Source organism: Anser anser (assembly GCF_964211835.1).
Source record: "Anser anser genome assembly, chromosome: 1".
Taxonomy (NCBI): domain Eukaryota; kingdom Metazoa; phylum Chordata; class Aves; order Anseriformes; family Anatidae; genus Anser; species Anser anser.
This window is the reverse complement of record NC_139720.1, coordinates 162,275,589-162,283,046: the sequence shown is the minus strand read 5'-3', so window position 1 is coordinate 162,283,046 and position 7,458 is coordinate 162,275,589. Positions and strand designations below refer to the sequence as shown.

Sequence of the window (7,458 nt, the reverse complement as noted above, 5' to 3'; positions counted from 1 at the left end):
AATTGTAGGGGTTGGAAGGGACCTCAAGAGATCATCGGGTCCAACCCCCTTGCCAAAGCAGGTTCCTTAGAGACTCCCTTGCCAAAGCAGGTTCCCTAGAAAACTTAACTGATAACCATGTTTTATAGGAGTGTATGGAAAGAAAAATCCATATAGCTCATAGTAATTCTTGTCAGAAAATGACAAGTTTCAATTTATTTGCCTAAACTTGGACATTCAGCATCATTTGAGGAAACTTAGACTACTGACATCCTCCCTGTTGGCATGGCAGATATGACCAGAGCCTTTAGAAAAAATCTTTCCCTTCTGGCAAGGCAGCTGAATGTCAGAAAAGGTATTCAAGGTTACCTAGGAGTAAAAGATCCTATCCCTTTGAAACAGTGGGAATGAGGAATAGATTGATGTATTTGGGAAAGTGAGATTTAGCTAAGCAAATAAAGCAAATATGTGTGTGTGTGCATGTAACTTAGGTAAGAAAAAACAGATGCCATGATGAAACTTTTTTTTCTTCTGCAGTCCTAAAAACTTTCTGAACCTCAGAAGCATCAGCATCAAAATTAAGAACATTTACTAGTAGACACAGTGAAGCAACTCCTTTAACAACGAATAGGGAGAGGGCAAATTTATTTCCATCTAGGACAGTCTTTAGAAGATGGCTGTGTATACTCAGAAGTGCTGTCTTAATATTGTATTTACATAAACTCAGAATCCTGCTGCAAACTAAACATATTGAATTTAAAGGTATGCAATGGCTCAGTTTTTTGTCTGAAAAGATCAGACGTTCAGTAGTATATTCTTCCCCTGTAGACTCTAAATAAGGTACATTTACATTAAATTATAAATTAAAGTATTATTTTTCATATGTATGTCAAATGACACAGGTTAGATAATGCCACATAAAGCAGTGCAAGGTATTTTATAAAGCCAAAAATAGGTTCATTCTTAATGTGTATGCCTCCTGCTTACATGTAGCATATTAATCAATAAAGAACTATTTCATTAAGAGACAGGATTTGACCTACTTAGACTTTAAGTAGAACATAAATTATGAACTATATTTTAAGATTGAAATAAAATTTAAAAAAATAAAATATTTATTGAGGGATTCGAACTGAAAACAATGATTGTGTAATTAGTATAGTAGGATGAAGTAGTACTGACAAATCTGGGGATCTGAAACACTTCTGGTCGCAGATTATTGAGAGATGATGAACCTAGAAATAAATATGTTGCCTTACATTCAGATTAGTTGACAGTTGACAGCTTTCTTATTCATCTAAGTGAATAAACAGAATGTGCAAGCATGGTCCCCACTGACCAAATAATAGCTTCACAAGCAAATAATGATGATATTCAAGGTGTTAATCAGAAAAAGATAAATATGAAGTAGAAATTTGAGGCAAATCAATGTACCATAACAATACTGCTACAAACCGTATCCAATGGAACATAAAAAAAAAACTAGAATACTTAAAGCATTGGCCTACTCAGTGTCTTTTCTGTTGGTAAACAAATACTAAGATGCTAGTAAAAAAAAACAGACTTCTTAGATCTAGAAGAAGATAGACGCATCTAGTTCATCATGATTTTAGAGGGCCATACCTTTAACACTGTAATCAGATTTTAGATGTTTCAGAGTTCTATGACTACTTTTATGATTTCTAACAGACTACCTTTTAGAGGTATGCATATTTAAATCAGAATGGCAATAGTTCAAAAATTACTGATAAAGCTATTTGTGTTACATGCACATGTCTTCTAATGACACTTACAAATTTGCTTTTGCAGAGTATCTGAAGAAAAAAAGATCAGTCCCTTGTACCCCATAAAAACAGAGGTTTTAATATATTTTAGTCCTGGCTATGTAAGATACATATGCTTTTGTAATGTAATAGTAACATTCTAATAATAACAGAATAAAATACATCCCTTTGTATTTATATTTGTAGAACTTCTGAATAGGTTTGAAATTATTTCCGAGAATTTACCATATCCTGTGTAACTATATTTCTTTTATAACGTGTGTGTGTGATATTCTCTGGGTTCTCCTGTTTTTACATTTTTAAGTTTATGATTATATGCCACTTTTAAAGATACTTGTCGTGATAGTTATACTTTGCATCTCTGTTAAGCAAATTTATTACCTAATTTTCATATTGAGATGTCTGACACTATTGACTAAACATCTGTTTTACAAGGAGGGCTGTCAGAATACTCCCTGAAGTGACGCCTGCATTCTGGTTTCAGATAATGTCCTGCGTTCAGAACAAAGACGTTATTATTGTGTTGGCAAGTAAGAATGTAGGATGTTTTCCACAGATTTGTGTATATCACAGAATGGTATAGGTTGGAAAGGACCTCTGAAGGTCATCTGGTTCAACACTCCTGCTCAAGCAAAGACACCTACAGCAGGTTGCCCAGGACTATGTCCAGATGGATCTCCATGTAGGGAGACTCCATAATCTGTCTGGGCAACCTGTGTGTGGTGGTTTTACCGTGCTAGGCAGCTGAACACCACAACTGCTCTCTCACTCCCCCTCCTTAGATGAGGAGGGGAAGAAGTAAAGGAAAGAACAACTCACGGGTTGAGATAAGGATGATTTAATTACAGGGAAAAAAAATAATTATTAAGGATAGCTTATTAATAATTAAACAATTTAACTAAACAATTTAACTAAACAATTAACAATTTAACTAAAGGGGAAAAAGGAAAGGGGAAAAGGGAGGGGGAAAGGGAAAACTAAACAAAACAAGTAAAGGCTATGTGGAAGTGCAGAGGAAAGAAATTACTCTCTACTTCCCGCAAATGAGTGATGCTTGACCACGTCCTTGAAGCAGGGCTTCAACGCACATAGCCGGTGTTCGGGAGGAGGACAGACATTCTCACGAGAGCCCACCCCTCCCCTCTTCCTCCTTTTTCCACCTTTTATTGTTGTGTGACATCATATGGTATGGAATATCCCTTTGGTTGGTTTAGGTCAGCTGCCCTGGTGATGTTTCTTTTCTCACATCTTTGCCCACCCCTAGGGTTGTTAGAGAGAGTCCTGGTGCTGTGCCAGCACTGCTCAGCAGCAGACAACAACACTGGTGTGATACCATTGCTGTTTTAGCTACGAGTGCAGAGCACAGCACTGTATGGGCTGCTGCAGGGAAAGTTAACATCCCAGCCCGACCCAGTACACTATGTCAGTGTTCCATCAACCACACAGTAAATAAGTGCTTTCTCATATTTAGATGGAACATCTTGTGTTCCAGTTTGTGACCACTGTCACATAACCAGGTCTCCTGTTTCCTTGTGGAGAGGGCCCACATTTTCCCTACTCTTCCTTTTGTCATTGAGGTACTTGTAGAAGACCTTCTTATTGCCCTTGATGTCCTTCGCCAGACTGAATTCTGTCTGGGCTTTAGCTTGCCTAACCTGATCCGTGGCTGCTCAGACAAAGTCTCTGTACTTCACACAGGCCTTGCTTCCACCCTCTGTAGGCCTCCTTTTTCGTCTTGAGTTTGTTCAGGAGCTCCTTGTTCATCTGTGCAGGCCTCCTGGCATTTATGCCTGACTTCATCTTTTTTGAGATGCACCGCTCTTGAGCGTGGAGGAGGTGATCCTTGAATAATAACCATTTACAAATCAAAATTTAAAAATAGCATAAAACAGTAAAATGTATAATTGCAGGTGCATGTTAGATATTTAATGCATTTGCTATCATGTTTCTAGACTTATAGAAAATGTCGGTTAATCAACCTGAGATCTTAATGCTTTTATTACATTTAACTTCAGTGAACTCCAATTTTCCAGTTTTCCAATTTGAACCTTTTATTTGTATCATTGCAACTTCAGTCATGGCAGGGTTATCCACACACTTTGTTCTGCAAGCCCCTGATCCTTCAAAGGATGTTTGTAAGTGGTTCTGTGTACTCCTGTCTTTTCCTCTGCAAGACTAAAATCAATTGTGAAGAGCCATAAAGAGATTTTGAGATTAGCAAATAAACCCAATATCAAACAAAGGCTTAATAAAAGAAACTTGAAGCAAAGATTCTGACATCTCCTGCTCTGCCTCTCACTACAGGCTATCTATGGTGTTTTCAGATCTTGCGGCTATGGAAACATAGATGATAACCCACACAAGTAACAGAGAATCTTTTAATTGACTTTGATGATCTTTCACTCAATCCCATACTTCCTGCTTCCTTGATCGTTTTGAATCATAGAGATAAGAGGAAGTGTTAACACTATGAAATAGTTTCACTGCCCTAAATGGCTGCCACTGCATAAAATACACTTGCAATTTCTCTCTCTCTCTCTTTTTTTTTTTTATTACTTTGCTACTGGTTTCCTGTTTCTAAACTGGAATAGCATTTATTATCTTGCTCTGTTTGTTTGTTTTTAAATTATTTTCATTATTATTCTCACTATGACATAACTTTTCCATATATACTTCCTTTCTTGCCAAAGTCTGACATTTTTTCAGCATTACAGAAGATAATTTTCTGTCCAATTTCAGTGATGGTATATAACATATAGTACATCTGTGAACACTAATCTGGAATGACAGATAGTTCCACTGAAAATGTTGGCATTTTACTTCTTTTTGGAACTGCTTCTGCTCTATTTATGAGTGTAGTACTTTCTGTATTTGCATAAATTTGCCAAAAATAAGTAATTGTTCTTTTAGTTATTTTAAAATTATTTTCCTTTGGGACATCTATTATTTGGTTCCGTTTGCTGTCAACATATTGAATGTTTCTCTCTTTGTTTCTGGAAATTATCAGAAGGAAACAAAAACATCACTTTTACAAAAAAGTATCCCTTTTACTTCCCCTCTTAAACACATATGGTATCTGGCAAATTCCTAATGAAAGCTCCTGTTTTCCAAATATAAATTTGGTCAGTTACTTCCCATATGGAAATGTGTTAACTTAGTAAAATATATTTTTAAAAAAATCTCTTAAATTCATTGAAATTGTATTCCATTTGAACTTCATGTATTTTTTTTTTCAGAGCAACTCTAAGAGATATTAAACAGACAAGTTTGTGAATAAAAACATAATATCTTAATGGAGACAATCCTAAATGTTGATAGCTGCTTTAATCTTACATTTTAGAATTGATTCTTTAAGTTTACATTACATAACTTTAAATTCTTACATCAACTTATTAGAAGAACTGAAATAACCCTATCTATAGTGTTTATTTTAATGGAACATTTTTCAAGAGATGAGAAATATGAGAATTGCCTTCTATGCATAATTGAGTTCTGTGCTTTTCTATAGATATAATAAATACCTGTTATCTACAGCTGAAGAATATTGTCATAAAACTTAAAAAGAAACAGAAATTTAGACGACAAAGGTGAATCCTAAGTTTTCCATCCACCCGCTTTCTCTTTCCCTACCATGTCCATTTTCCATCTATGAATTTTGTGTATATTCAATGTCTTCATCTCAATTTTCTTTCTGCTTTATGATTATCTCTCAGATACATTCAGATACAGTACCTTTCTCCAGATGCTTTGTTGAAGCAAAGAAGTACCTTACATCATAATTTCCAATTTCAGTCTCCATGCTCTTCCGGAGCCAAGGTTAGAAAAGAGGGTTCAAATAAAAGCCAATGTTTCTATAGATAAAAAAACTCTTATTAGAATCTGTGAATGTATGTCTTTGTGTGCTGACACAGCATTGGCTAGAGTACTGAAGGAGAAACCCCACCCTAGCAAATGGAAACTGTATGGATGGATGTAAAAATTAATCCTTTTACTCCATCCAGGGAGATAAACTTTTTGCGAACTGTAACACTATTAGCACTAACTGCTACACTATTAGCCTCAAAACTATACTGTTGGTCACAAGACTGGCCTCCTCACAGCTGTGCTTTAAAGAAAATGTAAGCAAGTCACTATACCACAGCATCTACATTCTTGAGACCGTTTTGACATACAAAGCTCAGTGTCATGTAAGTTTTGAAATTCTGACTTGTGGTCAATGACAAGAGCTTAATTTCCCAAGATTATTGGTCAAAATGCAATATAATAACTTCACATAACAAATGATTGGTATTTAGCTGGGATTCATTTCCTCCTGTCTGGATGGTCAATTCTCCTTTAAGCCAATAAACTATACCTGCTTCTTGAAAGATATTCCTCTTTAGTGATCTGTGGACATCCATCCTATCAGCCTTCTGCTGCTGCAAAAATAAAAATAAAAGTAAATAAATAAATAAATAAATAAATAAAAATCACTCATGCTTTCTTAAGAAAGACTGTTTTACTTTTCCTTTGACTCTACACTTGGAAAAAAATGTGAAAGACCTATTCATAGCTAATGCAAATGTTTTTATTTGTCTGCTGTTTGTTTGCTTGTTTTTAAGTGGGCTATATTAGGTGTAGCTGACGAGTTTTGTAATGGTGGATAGGGTGTGGGGAGGGCTACAGAGGTGGCCACTGTGAGAAGAGTCAGGTGTTGCCCCATGCTGGAGCTTTGAGCCAGATTACAACAGAGCCACCACTGGCCAAAGCGGAGCCCATCAGCCAAGCTGGTGGCACTTCTGTGAAAACATATTTAAAAAATGAACAAATCACTAGATGGCAGTGAGTAGTGAGGTTAAAAAGTGAGGAACAATCCTGCAGACATCAAAACCAGTGAAGAAGGAGAGGGAGGAGGTGCTCCAGGTGCTGGAGCAGAGATTCTTCTGCAGCCTGTGGAGAGGACCATGGTGGAGCAGCTCCTGAAAGACTGTAACTCATAAGACAGACCCCACACTGGAGCAGGAGGAAAGTGTGAGGAGGAGGAAGCAGGAGACAGGAACTGTTAGAAACTGATCATAACCCCCCATTCCCCTTCCCCCTGTACTACCCAGGAGGATTGGAAAAGAAGGAGTGAAGTTGACCCTGGGAAAAAAAGGAGATATTTTTTCTTGTTTCTCACCATCCTATTCCATTTTTAATTGGCAATAAATTAAATTAATTTCACCAAATTGAATATGTTTTACCTGTGATGGTAATTGGTAAAAGATCTCCCTCTCTTTATCTCAGCCAACTAGCTCTTTCATCTTATTTTCTCCTCGTCCTGCTAAGGAGAGGGACTGAGAAAGCAGCTAGGTAGCAGTCTGGCAGCTGGCAAAGGTCAAGCCACTAAACAAGGGTAGCAGATAGGCCTTGTATTTGATTCTCCTCTTTATGATCAGTAACAGTCAAACTGAATGTACGGAATTATTAGAAAAAGAAGAGTAACACAGAGAAAAAGAAATAAAATAAGAAAAAAAAATATTTATTATCGTATGCATCACCGGTGCACCGCATCATCCTTGGAGGTACTTAAGAGACATGTAAATATGGTGCATGATTTAGTGGTGGACTTGTAGTGCTAGCTGATGATTGGACTTGATGATCTTATGGGCCTTTTCCAACCTAAATGTGTTGTGGTTTAACCCGGCTGGCAGCTAAACACCACACAGCCGTTCGC

The 7,458-nt window shown here is 36.7% G+C and overlaps 1 long non-coding RNA gene across 1 annotated transcript; it reads right to left on the bottom strand.

Moving 5' to 3' along the window:
* Window positions 1-2,489: 2,489 nt before the first annotated feature.
* Window positions 2,490-7,059, bottom strand: LOC310892199. Its single transcript, XR_014577938.1, has 3 exons — window positions 6,118-7,059; window positions 5,496-5,614; window positions 2,490-3,605 (listed from the first exon to the last, which is right to left on the bottom strand). It is a non-coding gene; the product is annotated as an uncharacterized lncRNA (long non-coding RNA).
* Window positions 7,060-7,458: the final 399 nt, after the last annotated feature.